Source organism: Manis javanica, chromosome 11, assembly GCF_040802235.1.
Source record: "Manis javanica isolate MJ-LG chromosome 11, MJ_LKY, whole genome shotgun sequence".
NCBI lineage: Eukaryota > Metazoa > Chordata > Mammalia > Pholidota > Manidae > Manis > Manis javanica.
Window position 1 is genome coordinate 47,197,041 of NC_133166.1, and position 21,195 is coordinate 47,218,235.

Below are 21,195 nucleotides of genomic sequence, written 5' to 3' on the forward strand. Positions count from 1 at the left end.
ACGGAAGAGTCGTTGCTTTGAGTCACTGTCCCAGTAGTGAAATGGTTTTCATTAATGCAGTCTACTAGGAGCTTCTGGCTAATACCAATCTTTAACCCAGTGGGCCTGGCTTTTCACTTTGCTACTTATTTAGACTTGGGCAAGTCAATTAACTTCTGTGTGATGAAGTTTATCTTACTAAAATTAAATGAGATAATTCATAAGAAACAATTGCAAAAGTGGCTGCCCTATAGTAAGTAATTAATAAACATGCTATTATTACTATCTCTCTTGCTATTACTCTTACAATACTAACATTACTTTACTGTGCTATATATTTACAAGGTAACTGTCTTGTGTTACAGTTACAGCCTGATCTAGGAGAAAATCAGAAGCTTCCCAGGAAAATTAAGTTTGGCATTATTAACAAATTGATTATCTGTTGGACTATAGCTGGGTGATTATCAATGAACTACAGTTTTGTTATTGTTTTCAGCACTAGTTCTTAAAAGGGCAAATGTTACAGAAAATAACTATCCATAGAATTTGTCATCCCTTCTTGTAGTACTGTCACATCATGTACTGATTACCCTTAGGACCATCTGTGATTCTCCACAATGCATCTCTTTTTTTTTACCACTATCTTACTGGAGGTTTCCAGCTCTGGCTTCAGTGAGACCAAATAATGACAATGCAATCTTAGGGATAAAAGGTCTTATACCAAGCTTTATTCTTGTGATGGCAGGCAGAGCTCCAGGATCACATCCACATCCAACAAGTCTACAATCCATCTCCACCTCCACCTCTGCCAGCTGTGCAGAACACTGGATGGAGCTCTTTACATAACAACACAGTCAATAATAGCAGAAACTGCCAATGCATGTGCAAGCATGTGCCTACGTGGTATGTCAGTTAACATCATTGCATGTGTGCAGTGGGCAGGTAGATGAGGGTTAGGTGAGGATCCTGGACATGGCAACTTCCATTTTCCCTACATCCCCTTGAATCAACTTGAAAGAAGGATGATTTGGCAGAGGATGATTGTTTTTGGTACAGAATAAGAAAGTGTGACTGGGAAAGGGAAAATCCCTGAAGTGTTTATCTAAAGTACAAAGAATTATAGTTACAGTTAAGAGGAAAATGACTTAGACATCTCTCGTCTTTTAAATTATAGTTGCCAGATAACATACAGGGCACTCGGTTAAATTTGAATTTCAGATGGGAACAAATAATTTTTAGTATAATGTCCCAAATATTCTATGAAACGTACTTATATATTTTTTTAAGTTTTTTTTTTTTTTTTACTGAAATTCAAGTTTAACTGGGTATCCTAGATTTGTATTTGCTAAATCTGGCTATCCTACTTAAAATGATAGCAATTGGTCATTACCTGATAGGCTCAAGCACTCTCACATTTTCCAATTTCACACTAGAGTTTGAGGCAGTATGTGAAGCCAGGCTTTGGAAATATGGAGCCCAGGCTAAGTGTGACGTGAAATGAACATTCATAATGAAGTATACATACTGAGTCCAACCTCCTACTCTTATCTCCAATTACCCCTAGCGTGTATCCTGTGTTTCTGTTGAAATGTGAAACTTGTTGATGCCCTCATCGTAAATCTTTTTCCTCCATCATTCATTTTTTCTTTTCCCTGGAACACCCATCCCTGTTATCTTCCACTCACCAAATTCTTAAATACCCTTTAAGATCTGTTAGAAATCACTGAATGCCCACCTATCCAATGGCAGAGTTACAGAACCAAGGGCATGATATTTACAGTGGAATGTCAGCAGAGGTGAGGTATTTTCTTTCTGATCCAGGTGGTCAAGAAGCGAGCATGCCTTTTCCCCTTCTTTCCCCTTCTTTCCCTTTTTGCCCTTTAGAGAAAAATGAGCATGATGATCTTGGAAGCCATGTTTTGCAGACGGAAAAGGCCCATGTTGGAAGGATTCAGGGTTTCCCTATTGCACTTCTGAAGAGATACCTGATGATCAAGAAACATGTATTTGAAATGTTATAGAACCAAAAAGTGAAATTGTACTTTTTTAAAATTTTGTTATTATTTAGTGTTATTCTAATATACCTCATAATGAATCATACCCTATTCTATGAAACTTTTACCCTTGAACTAGATACAAACATCATCAGATATACAATTGACACAAATACAATTGACTCAGATTTTGCACTTGATGATTTCACTGTCCAGCAGGAAAAACAAAGGCATGCAATACCAATAAGGGTAAGATTTGTTGAGATCTAATTGTCACATGTTATGATAGATACTTTATCTATATTATTCCATTTAATCCTCATAACATACCTGTTAGAAATATTCTATAATGTTTATCACCATTCTACTGATAAGGAAACTGTACAAAAATAAGATTTCTTAATATATTTGAGCCAAACATTCAAAGATATTGAGATATTTGCTGGAACTTAAACAAGTGTGGAAATCCAGTTTAAATCCTAGGCAATTGGACTGTTGAACCTAAGCTTTGAATTCAGTATGACAAATGTTACTGAATAGCTGAGTAAGAACACAGAAGTACTGACCAGTTTTACTGAGGCATGGATATCCAGAGAGCTTTCTTGGAAGGAATGATTCTTGAGCTGATTCTGAAAAGACATAAAATTGTCAAATCGTAGAGTCCTCTTATGTCTTGCTAAGGAGTTTACATCTTCCCAAAGGATGGTGAGGAGCCATTGAGGAGCTCAAAAGAGAAGTAACATTTTTCCCAGGTTTCCCTGAAAATTTTTTTGCCAAAGTAAAAAAAAATACCCAAACCTGTCCTTTGATGCCAAATACTTGGTTCTTACGGTACTGAGGGAAGTGAATTCTTTCATGTAGACTTTTCTGGAAGGAATCTACTTGTTCTGAACTCTTTGTGCTTTTTTTTGTTTTTGTTGTTTCCTTTTTACTGTTGGCTCTCTGAGAAAACATTCCAAAATGTTACCATGTTGATAGCCAAATCAGACTTAAGATGAGAACAGCATGCTATATTAGTAATAGCAAAACAAGGTTATAAACTCTGCTTCAAAGACTTCATGTTGCTCTTGGCTGTAAAGGGGGAAGAGGCTTGAGCAGGCATTTGGAATATACAAGTACAAATGCAGCTGCTTCAAACAGAACAGTGATTGGTAGCAGAGTTAGACCTGAAAAGAAAACATCAAGATCAGTTCCCATAAGAGTGTCTAAGACATAGTAGGCACTCAATAAATATGCATGGGATGAACTAAAACCAAGAAAGAAATTTTCTTCCCACCTATATTGGTACCAATGTATATGGATTGCTAGCACATTCTCCATGTAACTTTGTATTTTAGGTTAAAGGGAGCCAGGCTGATGGGCAGGGAACAAGGTAAAACTTTTATCAATAACCTGCTAATCCAGAGTTAGCCTTCCCACTGTGTCATCCACTAAACATGAAATTTAAAACAAAATTTAAAAGGTCTCTATTAGGCCAAAGGTTAACAATTCTGCCTTGTAGGAGAGATTGTAGCACTCATATTTGGCCAACTGGTAGAGATTACTTGGTTAGGTTGGATGTAGAACATGGTAGTAGTATAACCAGTATGCAGGGCTTGTTTGATTTTTCTGTGCTTTGCACATTATATGTATTCAATAAATGCTTGTTTACTGAAATAATAAAGGAGAGGGGACCATGTAGTATCCAAATGAGACTACCAACTTATTAAACTTGACTGTGTAGCTTCTCTACAACAGACGACTAGGGACAAGAAGAATGAGCAAGGCAGTGTGTTGTAGGTGACAATGGTGTCAGGCTGGTAAGGAGAGATCGATTGTTAACTTAGCCACTTACCTGTGTGTGACATTAAGCAAGTTTGTTGGCCTTCCTAAGTCCTTTTAACATTGTTAAATGTAAATAATTTTACCTGTATTATAATGTGGTTTAAGAATTCAATTAGCTAACATAAGTAGAGACTTTTTAAATGCCAGTCAGTTAGAAGATATTTAGTTTGAGGACTTTGACTCCTAAGGACAGGCTGATAATATCTGAGTGCTCACTAATTAGACCGCATGGGTTATTCATGGCCAGTACTCATTCCTGATTGGTTAGTTCTATTATGTACTATTACTAAATATTTGCCTCTCAACTCTGCCTAAAGAAATCATCATGTCATGACATGCAGTAAATCAATGCATTTAATTATGACCTCAGTTCATCAAGGAAAGCTTAGGATTACATTTGGAATGTTCTAAGAAGTAGGTAATACTCTGAAAGAAATTTCCTGATCCTCCCAGAATAATGCTTTTTTCCTGCATACCGAGTGGTTAGTCATGATTTATGTGGACAATTCACTTGCTAGAATACTGAAATTCCTGAAATGTTCTGGTCATAGCTGTACCTCATTTACTCTTGGAGAAATTTGCTCACAAGGGCACAGGTTCAGATAAAATGCAGCCTTGTAAACAGGAGTGTTTTGTGGAGATGAAATAAGCATTGACACACCAAGGCAAAGGCTCCTGAAAGCAGGGCTCAGAATGGCCTCCAGAGAGTAGCTTTGCCTAAAAAGCAACATCAGCCAGGTCTTATGTAACAGAGGGCCTCTTTAACTCCAGCAGGAAACCCTACGTCCAGGCGACACCCTGCTTCCAGACACTGCCTGGTTGCAACCTGACTACCTCTGTTCTTTCTTCCCTGTGAAAGAGAGACCTGGAGCAGACTTTTTCCCTGACAGCCTGAATTCATTCGATTTTTCTCTTCTCCTAACTATGCTGTGAAGGTTGAATTGCCCTCATCCAGAAGTTGGCTTGAGACCAAGAGAAAGAGACAGCAAGATCCAGCCATGACACCTAATAAAATGTGTCCACTGAAAATCACAAGCGAAAATTGAATGAAAGATCCTAAGGAACAAGGGTCTTCAAAAATCTGCCAGTAGTATTTATAGGTTTGGGGGTTTAAAGATGCTTCAGAATTAGTATTAAAAAACAAAAACAGAAAAACCTCCTTGCCCTGGATCATTTCATTCCTGGTTCTAGATGACTCTCAAGGGGCTTCTTCCCTCCAAGCAAACTTCTGTTCTTTAAGGAAGAAAATAGATTGAATTTAAAGGTGGATCAGTGGCAAGGGTTTGAGAATTGGATTGGTTTCAGCCTGAGCCCCTGAGCCCTTCCTTTCTGAGCCATCACTTCCCAGTACTGCTCACTGGCACTGTTCATAATTATCTGCTGTCATGACGCTATTGCTTTTGGCAATAAACACTTAGAACATCACTACTGTTTTTTGCCAAGACAGCATGTCCCACTCAGATTTATGGTCTACAAGATGCAAGACTAACTTTCACACCACAGTTCAATCTGTAAAAGAAAGTGATTATATAAAAATCTACCTCTCTCACAATGAGAGAGATCCAGAACAAGCTGCAGAATGCCCAACTGGACATGGGAAGGCTTTGTATGGTGAAAAGCACAGAGGCTTTATGGAATACAACTTTGAGATCTGATTTCAGGTCTATCTCCCGTTAGAGTATACTTTCCTTTGTTCTTCAAAAAAATTAACCAAAGGCGAAGTCATAAATAAAATAGAAATTTTCTATGAACACTTGATAGCCCATCTAACATTTGCATCCTTTAACACCTCTATTCATCCCCAACCAAGTATCCATCTCATCCAAGTCAACATGACACGGAGCACACAGTCTTTATAATCAGATGGACCTGGATTCAAATTCACTAAACCTTTTTGAGTTGCAGTTAATAGTTAGAATAAGAACATTTTCTTGGCTACTGTTAATAGTTGTAGTAAGTTAATAGAATAAGAACCTTTTCTTGGCTACTGTAAGACTTAAATATAAACCTTTGCTAAAGTGAATGGCACATGATTGGTGCTTACAAAAAAAAGTACTAGCCTCCTTCTTTCCCTCCCCTCCACATTTTTATTGTCCACCACATTTGCTCTGTATATCCCTTTATAGGCCATGTTCCTTCATCCTGACTTGTGCTATGGTCACCAAGCCTTCCCATTCCTAATTTCTCTATTTCCTCTCCTTGTTTCTCAGGACATTGTTCTGCCTTTTGTTGTTCTGATAAACTAAACATAGAGAAAGTGTCCCACCTTTCACGTGACCTCCTCCTTTTAATAAAAATGGAGATAATACTTTAACCCCAAATCCTGAGATTCTTAAATAATTTAATCTGGCACACATTTATTGAATGCCCACTAACACAAAGCACTGAAGTGGATGTGTAGAATGACAAATAAATAAATATAAAGACTTGGGCCTTGCCCTTCCAGAATTTGTAGTCTGGTGTGGAAGACAGACACACAGAAATAATTATGAAAAGCTTAGATTCCAGTGAGTATGCAAATAGAGGTTAAAATGAAAGCCATGGAAGTATGTGGGAGAAGGAGAGGAATTCCAGCTCAAGAAATATAGGAGTGTTTCCTGCAGGAGGCATATTTGAGCTCAATCCTTAGGGACGGATTTTGGGAATGGTATGAGTTGCTTGAGTGAAGAGCCAGCAACTAAAGAATGAATAGTGTTTTTGAAGGACAACAAATAGACTATGGTGTTGTGATTTAAGTTATAGGTGGGAATGTATAGCACCTTAAAAAAATAAAATTATAAGTAAAATCAGATATAAATAGTTGAGGGTTCTGCTAGCAGCCTGAGCAGTCTGAACTTTTTACTTGCAGTAGAAATCCATTGTAGATTCTAAATCAAGAAGGTTCATGACTATTTGTATATGTTAAAGAGACCACTCTGGCAACAGATTTATATTGAAATCAGAGAGAAGCTGACTAGTTAGACAATGGTTTCTATAATTCAGGTCCACAGGAACACAGCAAACACAGTCAGAGGACAATGAAGTGACAGAAGAAAGAAACAGATGGAAGGACATGCAGGAGTAGAGACAACAGGGCTTGATTTCTTCACAAAGTACAGAGAGTTCCAGGAAAGGAAAAGTTGAAAATCAATCTAAGTTATTTATCTTGGAAGACTGAGAGCATGGGGATGCCATCAGTGAAATGGGTAAGTGATGAGTTTAGTTTGGGATTTGCAATAGAACAAATAGAATACAGACAGACCTTTCCTGATTGTGGGCAGCTTTAAGCTCATTATATCACAATTTCCTTATCTATAAAATAGCCATCATAATTCATGTTGCAATTATCTGACCGGGTTGCTGTGAGAATAAGGCAAGGTTGAGTGTGTGGCTGTATTTTCTAAATTGTCGAATCTATTCCTAAGTGAGTGATCAATAACACCATTCATACCCACTATTCTGCTCATAGAGACAATGCTGTGTGGGCCAGCACGGGGTTTCCCACACAGAAAACAACACCCTGACCTGGAAGGAAAAGTTGTTTAGTAAAGAAATCTCAAGGAAATGTTCTCTAAATATCACATTTTCACATCTGACCTGGCCATCTCTGCATTTTTACTGCTGAAGTGTTCTGGATTGAAACAGCTCCATAGGGTTTTGACCAAAAAAGGTTTTTAAATCAAGGAGAACAAAAGCCATTGTTACAGGAGCCTGAAAGGTCTCCATTTCCTGCAGTTGGTTCATATGTACAACTTCAACCCTCATTGAGCAGTTTAAATTATGAATGAGGCCAGGCACAAAAAGAGATCTAGAATGTGCATGTGAATTAAACTTAGCAATACAAATGCTACAAAACCTCCTTTATCAAACTGCCAAAGGGATCTGATATGTCTACTTATCTAAGTGTCTCCTGTATGTACGTGTCTTCATAGAGTTGGCAAGGATCTGCTGTGACTTAGAATCTCTGCTTGGATTGCTGAGAATCTCTGTGTAAGAGAATCACAGATATCCTGCTGAGAAAATGTGATATTTGCACCTGATTTTCTGTTGTAAATGTAAGCAGGTGACAGAGAAAGGGGCATGTGAAAGGATGCTGCCCACAGACACCCAGATATGCTCTGGTTAGGGCATGAGGCAATTTGTTTGTCTTAATTCTGATATTATGTACATCATATTTTCTTTGCCCAAATGTTTGAATGTATACAAGGTTGAATGCATTCAGTCCACTTATTTTTTATTTATACCCAGCCTTTGTTCTCAAAGGACTTAAGGTAGCTTTAAAAATAGTATTAAGGATAAAGTAAGTAGAGGAAATTAGAAAAGGAAAGTAGGCATTAGAGGCCTAGTATCTCCCCAAAATTCCTATTGAAACTTAATCCCCAAAGTGATGGTATTTGAAAGTGACACCTTTGAGAGGTAACTCAGTGATGAGGTGGAATATTTGTGAAAGGGATTAGTGCCCTTATAAGAGCACTAATCAAGCACTAAAATATCTCGTTCTTTTGCTGCCAAATGAGACTACAGGGAAAGTTGACAATCTGCAACCCAAAACGGTTTTCATCTAAACCTAACTGCTGTCACCCTGATCTCAGATGTCCAGCCTCCAGAACTGTGAACAATAAATTTCTGTTGTTTATAAGCCACCCACTCTCTGAAATTTGTTATAGCAACCTGAGCTAAGGCAGTGAGAGAATACAAATAATAAATCTGGGGATAGTCCAAAGGAAAACAAACCACCATACATTCATACATTCTTGTAAGAGTTTCCACCTGACCTTTAGTTTCTTCATAGCCAAAGTAAATACAAATGCATACTCAATGTCTATGAGCATTCTGGAGGTACACAGCTCTTTCAGGTAATAAGACTTGACCCAAGTTTCTGCTATGGATCTTCATAAAAGCAACATGTTGGAATAGAGCGGACAGCATCTTCAAGGTAGATATTATAGAAAGTCTCATCTGATTGTCTTTATGATTTTTTTCCTCAGTGAATGAGAATCATTGTCCTAACACTGAGGTACCACAGTTCACTGTGTACAAATATAATTTCTGGGTCAATTGACAAAACAGGAATTCATAATATAGATAAAAAGCACTGTATCAAACTTAAATTTACTGAAGCTGGCAACTGTTCTCTGATTACATAAGATAATATTTTTATCCTTATGAAATATACACTAAAGTATTTAGAAGTAAAGGGGCATGAAATATGCAACCTAGTAAAAAGAAAACAAGTGATAAACCAAATGGGACAAAATGTTAACAAAAGGTGACTCTGGTAAAGGGCATTTGGATGTTCAGTGGTATGTTCTTATTCCTAAAAACATTTTTAAAAGTTTGAAATTATATCAAAATAAAACATTTTTTTCTAAATCAAATAATTTTCATTGTAATTGAAATTCAAAAATAATTTGAAAAGTATGAAACCCAAATTAATTGACACAATAATTACAGATTTGAATAAATGAATGATTGATATTAGATTAAAGCTTCATCAGTAGAAGAGATCTATTTTTTCAAACAAAGAAGATTGTTTCCTTCTGGTCCACATCTGTAGGATAACCATCTTGATCAGTGGGGAAGATATTTGGCCAAACTTCTGTAAAACTGCGACTTAATTCTCCTAAATCAAAGTCCAAGAAGAAATACCATTCACGATCTATTCTCAAGATGGCACCATGAGTAGTGTGGCAGAAATTTCCTCCTAAAACCATACATATTTTGAAAATACAGCAAATAAAACTATTCCTAAAAGAGTAACCAGAAGATAGAGTACACCAGCCAGGATACATCTACATCTGTGAGAACTCAACATCCCACAAGAAAGGCTAAGAAACAAAGCCATGACCTGGCAGGGCCTGAGCATTTCCCCCACCCCAGCTCACTGGCAGGAGGAAAAGTATGAGAGTGGAGAAGGAGTAGAAGCACAAGGCTGCTAAATAACCAGCCCTAGTAATCTTCACCAGAAGCACAGACACACACTGCATGGTGTACTGCATATTAGAAGAACGGAAAAGTAAAATCCGAGACTAAGACTGTGAACAGGTTCCCACAACCAGCTGCCCTGGGACAAAAGAAAACCAGGAGCTTTAAAAGTCTTAAAGGGACAAGGGTTTAACAGATGGACAAAATTGTCCTGGCACACTCAGCACAGCAGGCTGGGAACTTTACGGAACTTTAGGTGCCCTAACACCCTGGGTGGCAACACAGCTCTGAAGCCCCTCACAGTGATAAGCAGCCTGCTGTTCACTCCCCAACCACCTGCACTGCAAGCAAACCAGCTGACCTACCATTGCTGTGGAACAGCTGGGAAGCAGCCCTGCACACAGCAATCACACAGAGGCTTCTGTCAGCACGCAGATACCCAGCACACAGATACCCAGCCCAGACCCAGAGGCTGCTCCCTGCTTGTAGTTGACTGGCACAGACAGCAGAGACTGGCACGAAGTCCAGGAGGCACAAAGGGGCTTTGTTCTTGTGGCAAATATGTGCTGCTCACCTGCAACCCCTGCCAGTGCCCCAGGATATCACAAGCTGCCCATGGCAGCTCAGAGGATTAACCCAGAGGCTTCCCCCTGCATGCAGTTGCCCAGAACAGGCAGCAGAGACAGGTGCAGAGTCTGGGAAGCAAATGGGGCTTTTTTCTCATGGAAGAACACATGCCACTCACCTGTGACCTCCACCAGTGCCCTGGGCCATCCTGAGGGTGCCTGGCACAGGCAGCGGAGACTGGTGCAGAGTCTGGGAAGCACAATGGGGCTTTGTTCTCACAGAAGAACACATGTCACTCTTCTGCAACCCCTGACAGTGACCTAGGCCATCCCAAGGGCCACCCTACTGATAGCAGCCAGGAAATTAACCCAGAGATTTCTCCCTGTGTGTGGTTGACTGGCACAGGCAGTGGAGAGGAGCAAGGTAATTGGCAACCAGGAAGGGACCTTGTTCTTCCAACTGACACATGTACCACTTGCTGGCGACCACTCCCATCACCATGAAAAGACAGAAGAACCTTGTCAATCCAAAATCCTTAAAACACCAGAAATAGGGCCTGCTGAGACTGAAATCATCAATCATCCTGAAAAAGAATTCAAAGTAAAAGTCATAAGCATGATGCTGGACCTACAGATAAATATTCAAGAGCTAAGGGATGAATTCCAGAGGGAAATTATAAAAATGAAAAAAACAATGGAAGGATTTAAGAGCAGGCTGGATGAGGTGAAAGAGACTGTTAATGCAATAGAATTCAGAGAACAGGAAAACAGAGAAGCTGAGGCAGAGAGAGATAAAAGGATCTCTTGGAATGAAAGGATATTAAGAGAACTGTGTGATCAATCCAAATGGAACAATATTCACATTATAGGAGTGCTAGAAGAAGAAGAGAGAGAAAAAGGGATAGAAAGTGTCCTTGAAGAAATAATTGCTGAAAACTTCCCCAGACTGGGGAAGAAAATAGTCTCCCAAACCATGGAGGTCCACAGACCTCCAACACAAGGAACCCAAGGAGGACAATAACAAGACATATAATAATTAAAATGGCAAAATCAAAGACAAGGACAGAGTATTAAAAGCAGCCAGAGAGAGAAAAAAGATCACCTACAAAGGAAAACCCATCAGGCTATCATGAAACTTCTCAGCAGAAACCTTACAGGCTAGAAGGGATAGGCATGATATATATATTCAATACAATGAAACAGAAGGGCCTCAAACCAAGAATACTATATCCAGCAAGATTATCATTTAAATTTGAAGGAGGGATTAAAAAATTCCCAGAAAAGCAAAAGTTGAGGGAATTTACCTGCCTCAAACCATCTCTGCAGTGTATTTTAAAGGGACTGCTCTAGATGGACGTATGCCTGAGGCTAAATAGCTGTAATCAGAGAAAATAAAACCACAGCAAAGAAAGTAAATCAACCAAATACTAACTAAATGCAAAATAAAATCAGCTAGCCACAAAATCAGTCAAGGGAAGCACAAAGAGTACAGAATACAACACCTAACATATAAAGAGTGGAGGAGGAAGAAAAAGAAGGGTGAGAAATAAACAATCATCAGACTGTGTTTATAATAGCATAAGTGAGTTAAATTAGATGGTTAGATAGTAAAGAACCTACCCTTGAACCTTTGATAAACACAGATTCAAAGCCTACAATGGCAACAAGTACATATCTATCGATAATCACCCTAAATGTAAATGGACTGAATGCACCAATCAAAAGACACAGAGTAATAGAATGGATAAAAAAAGCAAGACCCATCTGTATACTGCCTACAAGAGACTCACTTCAAACCCAAAGACATACACAGACTAAAAGTGAAGGGATGGAAAAAGGTGTTTCATGCAAACAATAGGGAGGAAAAAGCAGGTGTTTCAGTACTTGTATCAGACAAAATAGACTTCAAAACAAAGAAAGTAACAAGAGACAAAGTAGGACATTACATAATGATAAAAGGGTCATTCCAACAAGAGGATAAAACCATTATAAATATCTATGCACCACCACAGGAGCACCTACATATGTGAAACAAATACTAACAGAATTAAAGGAGGAAATAGAATGTAATGCATTCATTTTAGGAGACTTCTACACACCACTCACTCCAAAGGATAGATCCACCAGACAGAAAATAAATAAGGACACAAAGGCATTGAACAACACATTAGAACAGATGGACCTAATAGACATCTACAGAACGTTACACCCAAAAGTAGCAGGACACAGATTCTTCTCAAGTGCACATGGAACATTTTCCAGAATAGACCACATACTAGACGACAAAAAAAGTCTTAATAAATTCAAAAAGATTGAAATTGTACCAACCAACTTCTCAGATCACAAAGATATAAAATTAGAAATAAATTGTACAAATAAAACAAAAAGGCTCACAAACACATGGAGGCTCAACAACACACTTGTAAATGATCAATGATGAAATTAAGACAGAGATCAAGCAATATATGGAGAGAAATGAAAATAATAAGATAACACTCTAACTTCTGTGGGACAAAGCAAAGGCAGTTCTAAGAGGAAAGTATATAGCAATCCAGGCCTATTTAAAGAAGGAAGAACAAACCCAAATGAATAGTCTAAATTCAAAATTACTGAAACTACAAAAAGAAGAACAAATAATGCCCAAAGTCAGCAGAAGGAGGAACATAATAAAGATCAGAGAAGAAATAAATAAAATCTAGAAGAATAAAACAGTAGACAAAATTAATGAAACCAAGGGCTGTTCTTTGAGAAAATAAACAAAATAGATAAACTCCTAGCCAGACTTACTGAGAGAAAAAGAGAATCTGCACACATAAAAATAATTAGAAATGAGAAAGGAAAAATCACAATGGACAACACAGAAATACACAGAATTATTAGAGAATACTATGAAAATCTATATGCTAACAAACTGGATAACCTAGAAGAAATGGACAACTTTCTAGAAAAATACAATCTTCCAAGAATGACCCAGGAAGAAACAGAAAATCTAAACAGACCAATTACCAGAAACAAAATTAAATCGGTAATCATAAAACTACCCAAGAACAAAATCTCCAGACCAGATGGATTCACCGCTGATTTTTTCAAACATTTAGAGAATACATAATACCCATTCTCCTTTAAGTTTTCCAAAAAATAGAAGAGGAGGGAATTCTTCCAAACTCATTTTATGAAGCCAGCATCACTCTAATAAAACCAGGCAAAGACACCACAAAAAAAAGAAAACTACAGACCAATATCCCTGATGAACATAGATGCAAAAATACTCAACAAAATATTAGCAAACTGAATTAAAAAATACATCAAGAGGATCATACACCATGATCAAGTGGGATTCATCTAAGGGATGCAAGGATGGCACAACATTAAAAAGTCCATCAACATCATCTGCCACATCAACAAAAAGAATGAAAACCACATGACCATCTTCATATATGCTGAAAAAGCATTCAACAAAATTCAACATCCATTCATGATAAAAACTCTCAACAAAATGGGTATAGAGGGCAAGTACCTCAACATAATAAAGGCCATATGTGACAAACCCACAGCCAACATCATACTTAGCAGTGAGAAGCTGAAAGCTTTTCCCCTAAGATTGGGAACAAGACAAAGAGGCCCACTCTCTCCACTTTTATTCAACATAGTTCTGGAGGTCCTAGCCATGGCAATTAGACAATGCAAAGCAATAAAAGGCATCCAGATTGCTAAGAAGAAGCCAAACTGTCCTTGTTTACAGATGGCATGATATTGTACATAAAAATTCCTAAAGACTCCACTCCAAAACTACTAGAACTAATATTGGAATTCAGCAAAGTTGCATGATACAAAATTAATACACAGAAATTTGTTGCATTTCTATACACTAATGATGAACTAGCAGAAAGAGAAATCAGGAAAACAATTCCATTCACAATTGAATCAAAAAATAAAATGACTAGGAGTAAAACTAACCAAGGAACTGAAAGACCTGTACCCTGAAAACTACAAGATACTCTTAAGAGAAATTAAAGAGGACATGAGTAAATGGAAATTTATCCCATGCTTTTGGGTAGGAAGAACTAATATTGTCAAAATGGCCATCCTGCCATTTTGGGAATCTGCAGATTCAACACAATCCTTATCAAAATACCACCAGCATTCTTCAATGAACTGGAACAAATAGTTTTAAATTTCATATGGAACCACAGAAGACCCGGAATAGCCAAAGTAATCCTTAGAAGGAAGAATAAAGCAGGGGGGATCTTGATTCCCAATTTCCTACTCTACTACAAAGCCACAGTAATCAAGACAATTTGGTACTGGCACAAGAACAGACCCATAGAAACAGTGGAACAGAAAAGAGAGTTCAGATATTAACCAAGGATATATGGTCAATTAATATATGATAAAGGAGCCATATGGGAAAATAACAGCCTCTTCAACAGCTGCTGTTGGCAAAACTGAACAGCTACATTTAAGAGAATGAAACTGGATTACTTCTGTCTATGGAGTTAGGCAGTAATCACTTTTATGTATGGAGTTAGGCAGTAAACTCAAAATGATTCAAAGACCTGAATGTAAGTCAAGAAACCATAAAACTCTTAGAAGAAAACATAGGCAAAACTCTCTTGGACATAAACATGAGCAACTTCTTCATGAACAAATCTCCTTGAGCAAAGGAAACAAAAGCAAAAATGAACATGTGGGACTATATCAAACTAAAAAGCTTCTTACACCATCAATAGAACAAAAGGCATTCTACAGTATGGGAGAATATATTCATAGATGATATATCCAATAAGGGGTTGGCATCCAAAATACATAAAGAGCTCACACACCTCAAGAAACAAAAAGCAAATAATCTAATTAAAAAATGGGCAGGCAGAGGATCTAAACAGACACTTCTCCAAAGAAGAAATTCAGATGGCCAACAGGCATATGAAAAGATGCTCCACATCGCTAATTATCAGAGAAATGCAAATTAAGACCACAATGAGATATTACCTCACACCAGTTAGGATGGCCACCATCCAAAGACAAACAACAACAAATGTTGGCAAGGATGTGGAGAAAGTGGAACCCTCCTATACTGATGTGGGATTGTAAATTAGTTCAACTATTGTGGAAAGCAGTATGGAGGTTTCTCACAAAACTAAAAACAGAAATACCATTTGACCCAGGAATTCCACTCCTAGGAATTTACCCTAAGAATGCAGCAGCCCAGTTTGAAAAAGACATATGCACCCCTATGTTTATCGCAGCACTATTTACAATAGCCAAGAAATGGAAGCAACCTAAGTGTCCATCAGTAGATGAATGGATAAAGAAGATGTGGTACATATACACAATGGAATATTATTCAGCCATAAGAAGAAAACAAATCCTACCATTTGCAACAATATGGATGGAGCTAGAGGGTATTATGCTCAGTGAAATAAGCCAGGCAGAAAAAGACAAGTATCAAATGATTTCACTCATCTGTGAAGTACAAGAACAAAGAAAAAAACTGAAGGAACAAAACAGCAGCAGACTCCACATAACCCAAGAAATGACTAACAGTTACTAATGGGAAAGAGATTGGGAAGGGTGGGTGGGAAGGGAGGGAGAAGGGGTATAAGGGGCATTACGATTAGCACACATAACGTAGGTGGCAGGCACAGGGAAGGCAGTATAACACAGAGAAAACCAGTAGTGATTCTATAGCATCTTACTACACTGATGGACAGTGACTATGATGGGATATGTGGTGGGGACTTGATAATGGAAGGAGTCTAGTAACCATAATGTTGCTCATGTAATTGTATATTAATGATACCAAAATAAAAAAAGAAATACCATTCACATAATCAAAAGACCAGCACAATTGATCATTTAGCCTTTTTTGCTGGTGATAAAGGCATTGGTGTCAAATATGCAAATGAAGAATTTGAAGTGTTTAAAATGCAAAAATAAATAAATAGAAGTACATGAAATGGTGCAGCTTAGTAAGTCACAGAAGTAATAAATACTATTTTAAGTGGGAATTGCTATTTTTCTCTCCTTGATTTGTTTGCTTTATTTATTCAAGACTATACTGTATATACTGAAACAAAAAGCTGAGGAAGTTCTCAACCATCTTAACCCCTTACATAGTTCTTAAAAGAAAATTTTAACAATTTATTTTTAGTATAAAAGTGATATATTTGCAATGCAAACATTTTAGAATACAAAAAAATTAAAACCATTTATAATATTATTATTCAAATATTTTGTATATAGGCATATTTACAAAAATGGAATTGTTTTATAATACAGTCTTTAGTTTGCCTTTTGTAAACTTATATGAAATGCGTTCTATAAAATTTTATCCCTTAAACAGCTAAATATAACAGTCAATCACTATTCATTTTCTATGGTTACATTTTCAAATTACTCGTTGAGTTGGTTGTGTGTGTAGAAAGAAACTTAGAAGATAATATAACTACCTGGTAAATTTTTAAAACTTCATATATAATATAATTTAGTGGAAAAAATCCTTCCTGAATTACCAATAAACTATAATTGGCCAATTTAAACAAAGCAGCTAATGGGCAATGGGACTTTATGTTACTTCATTCCCCCACCCCCACAAAAAAAGTTAAGTAATAGCAATGCTGGAGCAATTAAAGGCCATTCATAGTTTATTGTGAAACCATTTCTAGTGAATAAGAATACCACTTTTCAGTTTGCTTTCCAGTCTGGTTTTTAGACAAATTTAAAATGTAGAGGTAGGTGATAAATTAGAAATGAAAGCATAACAGAGAGAATTAAATCCTAAAAGTTTAACGAGGTCTCTGATTCCAAAATACCTGGTTAATATTATAATATGAATATATTAACTGGATAAAGCAAGGAGGATTTCAAAAATAACCTATTATTTCTATCAAGGTTCTTAAATACTTTATCCACAGAGGATTAGGAAAACAGCAAGACCCCTTTTCTGTTGGGGAATAACAGCTCCCTTCTCATACTTCCCAGCTGCTCAAAGCCAACTAGACACTTGCAGTCATTTTAGGTAAAATGGGTTGTTTGCTTTACATGGAAGCCAAGTTGGAAGAAAGCAAGTCGTGGGAATGTTTCTACAGTACAATTCCATGCAATTTTGAAATAATATGTATTCAGGAGAATTCAAAGAGATACATTAGCTTGGGTTGACAAAAGAAAAAAAAATGGAAAATTATTCTGGCCAGGGACAGAATATTGTGACTTTATTTTGGAGACAAATAATTTACCTAAATGGGTGTATCCTTCTTGCTTTGGAAGTCTTTGAAACCGTTTAAGTGTTTACAAAATTCCTATTCCACCTTTATGAGTCTGATATGCTCAGAGGCTATCTCTCAAAACTACCAGGCTTGCTTGCTGACTTTTCTACTGAACTGAAGAAGAACTACTAGAGTGCAACATTTTGAAAGAACTGTATTGTCTTACTGTTTCCACTTCTTTCCAATCACATTTCCTATTAATGTTCAGTTCTCCAAACATTACAAGGCCTGCCATCAATCGTGGGACTCTGTTTACTACCAAAATACGCTGGGGACCTCAATATCATAATAATGGATAAAGGGAGAAGTAACAATCAGAAACCTCATGCCTGCTAAGATCCTTATTAGCTGATGAATCTCCTCAGAAAATAATATGCCTTAGTCCCTAAGACTGAGAGATACTTTCTGTCCCAGAGTCCTTTCTGTGAACTGAATAGGTAATCATCTACTTCGTGCATGGGAAAAACGAGATCAAAATAAGGCCTTTATTTTTGGATTCCTGTTCATTAATATTGGTATTCTAAAACCTACAGGGTAAGTACAGACCATTCTTTTAATTTCACAGTTTAAGGACCTAAGTTTCAGAGAGATTTATCACATTGACCAAGGTCAGCAAAAGAATGCAGGCCAGACTGGATTTAGAACACAGACAGGTCTTGACTTCCCTGTCAAACAAACTTCCCATAGAAGTCTGCTGCTATATTAAGGCTTTCTGAAGAGATTATAAAATATAGAGAATGGCCATAGAGAATTAGGAAGTTTTAACATAAGACATATTATAGATGTTTGGAATCTAGCCCTCAACATATTTTTCAATAGTCCTTAAACTAAAAACACTCTAATTGTTCTGGAAAATATGACCAACCTTAAATGTGATTATCTTCTTTAAGACTAATGTGTCCATTGGGGTTTACTGTATTACCCAGTTTAATTTAGTATTATATAGGCTTTGAAACAGTTTATTTAAAAAATCTGCCTGATTTATTGCTTGTTCAGAATAGTATATAGTTGCCTGATTGCTACCTTTATTTATCCAGAGATACTGGCATGAAAAATGAAGGCAATTATATGAATAATTTAAACAGTTATAATTGTATATATATATCAATATCAATATTTTAGGGAAAGATACCTACTGTCTGATATTATAAGCAACTCAATTATCCATTCCATTTCATGTGTAGATATAACAAGAAAGGGCTTTTTTTTCTAATATAGATATTTTGAGGAGGAATGATCAAATACATTCATTTTCCCCCTAATTTTGATGTATGTTACAAATAATATTTAATAATATTAAAGGAAGCAATGGAGGAAGAGCAAGAAGGAGAGAGGAAAGCTACCTGCAATCTGTACCTTGAATGTCTTCAATTTTCATATTGTCTTCTTTACATGAATACTTTCATAGTTATAAACATGAATAAATACCATTTTGATTCCATATCAGACATTAAACATTTTGTGACAGATCTAAGGATTGTAATAATTTGTATGAGTGCCATGTTTAGTGCCTCTTTATAACTCAGCAAATTGAAGAAGATAGGTCACTTAAATCATTATACTCTTGGGCATTTTACTGCTTTCCAAGTTCTGCTGATGTAAATAATGCTACAATAAATATATTTTCAGCAAGTGTCATTTGCTCTTATACATTTCTAGGAGACTGAAAACTGACCCATACTAAAGCAAAGTTTTGTGGCTCCTAATATATAGATCAAGTTACTTTGAAAGGAGTTTGTGCCAATTAATGATAAGGTAGACCATTCTTTAAAATACTCTAATGTAAGATAAATTGCAATTTTAGGCACTTTCTATTATAGAGATGGCATTATATTTATGACTGCATGACAAACTCATTATTTTCTACTTTCCAGAGACAAACAGCATACAAAACTAGAAAAAAGTAGGTTATATCTTTCAAATCTTGTAATTCCCAAAGTTCTCTTCATATTGGCTATGGATCAGGCTAAGGAAACAGGACAAAAAGGGAAGGATGTCTTTACTATGCACTCAGATTAGAGTTGATATTTTTCACAAAAGGTGAATGAAAACTAAAGTCTGGATTTCACATGGCTAAATTGGCCTGATATGCCTATGACTGTCACAGAAGAGCAATTTGAGCAAAGTTAGGTATTTGGTTGTAGCTCTATTTAAATAGAGCAAATTGAAAATTAGGTACAGAAAAATCTTATTCTCAGTACATAATATCCAAATAGCTTTCTCTACCCTTGGATATCTTGCAACATAGAAAGTCTATGAAATCACTCTATTCCTAAACTACGTTGTAAAAAAATGTTTTAGCATCCATTTCACTAACCATAGCGATTATGTAATTAGAGATCCAGGAATTGTGATTATGGGCTCATGCATCTGCAGTGTAACTTAACCATGGAAAACTTGAATATATTATGTTGATATTTATGACTTTTAGATTTAGTTAAATAGTTTTGGGATTTGAAGAAAGAAGCTATATATAAGAATATCTAATAAGTTTTACTGAATTTGTCATCTCCAGTTTCAGTAAAGTACAAAAGTTTATAAAAGTGGCATTTCAGACACACTAATAGGTATCTTCAATTTAGCAACTAGAATAAAATTTAACTTCAGAATCAGCATATCTTGAAAGAAATCTACTAAAAAGAAAACTAAATTAAAGATTTCCCTTGTTATGTTAGAATTTAGTAAACCTAGAAAAAGTTAAATTGCCACCTCATTTCAATTCCCATATTTCACCAATAGGAAGTATAATTTTCTTAGATCCTGAGAAAAGACAAACAACTTGGAAGAAAGTCTTGTGTACAAACACAAGGAAAAGGGCTTATAAAAAGTCACTGAAGTCATTCTTAACCTAAAAAGTATAACAAAATGCAAATCTAAATCATCTTTGATATAACTCAGCAAAATATGTAGTGACTGAGTCAGAGAAGTATCCTCTGTTTAGAAGTGCCTTTTTAACATATGGGAGATACAAAGTAAAACTAGAGAACTCTTTTGGAAAAGAGCTGGATACTTCCAATTATATACTAATTTGCATCTTCTGAACTCTTTTCCAAAATGAGAAGAGTTTTTTGGAAAATAAATTCCAGAAATAAATTCTTCTTTCATTGATTTCTAATTTAGGCTTCACTTTCTCCTTTTCCTAGTACAACCCTTTCCAAAGGCAATTTTATATTTGAGTGCCTCCCCGTTCCTAATTTTACTTTGCATAAAGACATTATTATTATTATAAGAATAGATAACAGTCATTGAAGATTCACTGTGACCAAGGTATTTTGCTTGCACTCTACGTCTTTTCTCATTTAAATTTCCCAACAGTGTTATTATAGAATGTTATCTTCATGTTATTCATTAGGAAAGTGCTCTGAGAGAAGCCAAGTGCCTTTTTCAGTGTCATAGAAATTGTAACTAGTGAATCTGCAGTTTGAGCTTAGATCTGCAGTGCTTCAATTATTGCATGCTGCTGCCTTCAGATTGCTACCTGTGAAGCATTATTGTCTTCAATAAAACAGTGAGGGAGCTGAAAACAATACTGTGTCAAAAGGTAGAGTCTGTAATATAATAGATAGCAAAGATCTAGGAGATTCTTTTGGCATCATGAAACATACTAATCAACTTCTGGATTGGTCAATTAAATGAAAAATATTTAAACAGGCATTGCTTGTA

At 36.5% G+C, this 21,195-nt stretch overlaps 1 long non-coding RNA gene across 1 annotated transcript; it reads right to left on the reverse strand.

Annotated features, from left to right (window-relative positions):
- Window positions 1–685: 685 nt before the first annotated feature.
- LOC118971250 (uncharacterized) lies at window positions 686–10,195 on the reverse strand. Its single transcript, XR_005059603.2, has 3 exons — window positions 10,067–10,195; window positions 2,540–2,602; window positions 686–1,964 (listed from the first exon to the last, which is right to left on the reverse strand). It is a non-coding gene; the product is annotated as an uncharacterized lncRNA (long non-coding RNA).
- Between the last annotated feature and the right edge of the window lie 11,000 nt (window positions 10,196–21,195).